The sequence below is a fragment of the Schistocerca cancellata genome, chromosome 5, assembly GCF_023864275.1.
Source record: "Schistocerca cancellata isolate TAMUIC-IGC-003103 chromosome 5, iqSchCanc2.1, whole genome shotgun sequence".
NCBI classification, from domain to species: Eukaryota; Metazoa; Arthropoda; class Insecta; order Orthoptera; family Acrididae; genus Schistocerca; species Schistocerca cancellata.
In genome coordinates, this window is record NC_064630.1 from 462,687,079 (window position 1) to 462,688,504 (window position 1,426).

Consider the following 1,426-nt stretch of genomic DNA (forward strand, 5'->3'; position numbering starts at 1 on the left):
GTGGCTGCGGTATCTGTTAAAAGTTTTTAAGATTAGCTGTTCATTTCCGAGTATTGTATAGTAGCAGTAGTTTCCAACATGAACAGCTACTCATTTCCCAATATTGTGTAATAGCAGAAGTAGTAGTACTAGTAATGACAATGGCATTTCCAACATGAACAGCATCACTTTTCATGTAAGTTATACTACAACATCATATATCAAGACATTGCTGTCATCCCTCACTCTGGATTCCATTGTTATTGCAAGATTCCAGCAACTGTTAACTTACAATAACCATCAGCATTTGAGAATTCAGTAGTTGTGGGGACAAAATAAGTTAAAACAAAGTTAAATTAATAAATACATATTTAATATCACTGACACATACAATTCAGATCTACATTTTGTTGAAATATATTAAAAGTGTACAAAACACAGAAGAAATTACATATTAATTTGCTGTTCAGTTGTGTGAACACCTATTACCAGGCAAGATTATGGTTTAATTTCTGAAAATCTTTCCAGGCATGCATCATTTGCCCTTTTCAGAAAAATTATGGCCTTGCCACTTCTACATTATAAAGAGAATTAAACATAGTCTGTTTAGTAATATCATATTCATATATTACTATCAGCCTATGCATACAAACATGCGGAAATTCTGACACCCTATTCCAGTATTTCGTTAGAAAACAGTCAATAATTATTCTAAGCAGTTTATGGTTTAAAAACTAAGAATTATTAATAATTTTGATCATGTTTCTGTCAGTCTAAATGAAATAATGAGGAGTACATATTGTCTTAAGCAATCTTACAGTGTGAAATCCAGAAACACAAAAGTTGCCTATCAACTTATATTTGTACATTCACTGAGCTTCATGCAGAATTTGCCATAATGCAAAATCTGAGAGCTTTTGGTTACCCTCTGAAATAAAGCAAAACAATAGCAAGTAATCTTAAGAAATATAGCTGTTCTTGACACACCTTATAATCTCACATTGGCCTCCATTCTGCAACTAATAAGACCTGAAAATGTGAGAGTTTGGCTTAATAAATGTAATGCAACAGCTGTTATTTATTAGTGATGGAACAAATTCACATCCAACAAAGATGCTGCTAGCTAATTAGAACTCTCATGATACATATAAAGGAATAGCATGAATGTAAATGCATGCCTTCTTGGTGACTTTTACTGATTAAATCTTCCTTGGTAACTAAACGTCGGATTTAATTATTAAATCACCAAGAAGGCCTCCATTTTCATATAGGCTATGCCTTTATATGCATTTTGAATGTGCTATTTAACTAGTAGCATCTTTCATAGTATGTGGATTTGTCCTGTCACTAATGAATAATAACTATTGTGTCAAATTGTTTAGCAATACTTGGGCAAGTATATCTATTCTTGTTATTTAGAAACTCTTAATAGGTGCCACACAATAAT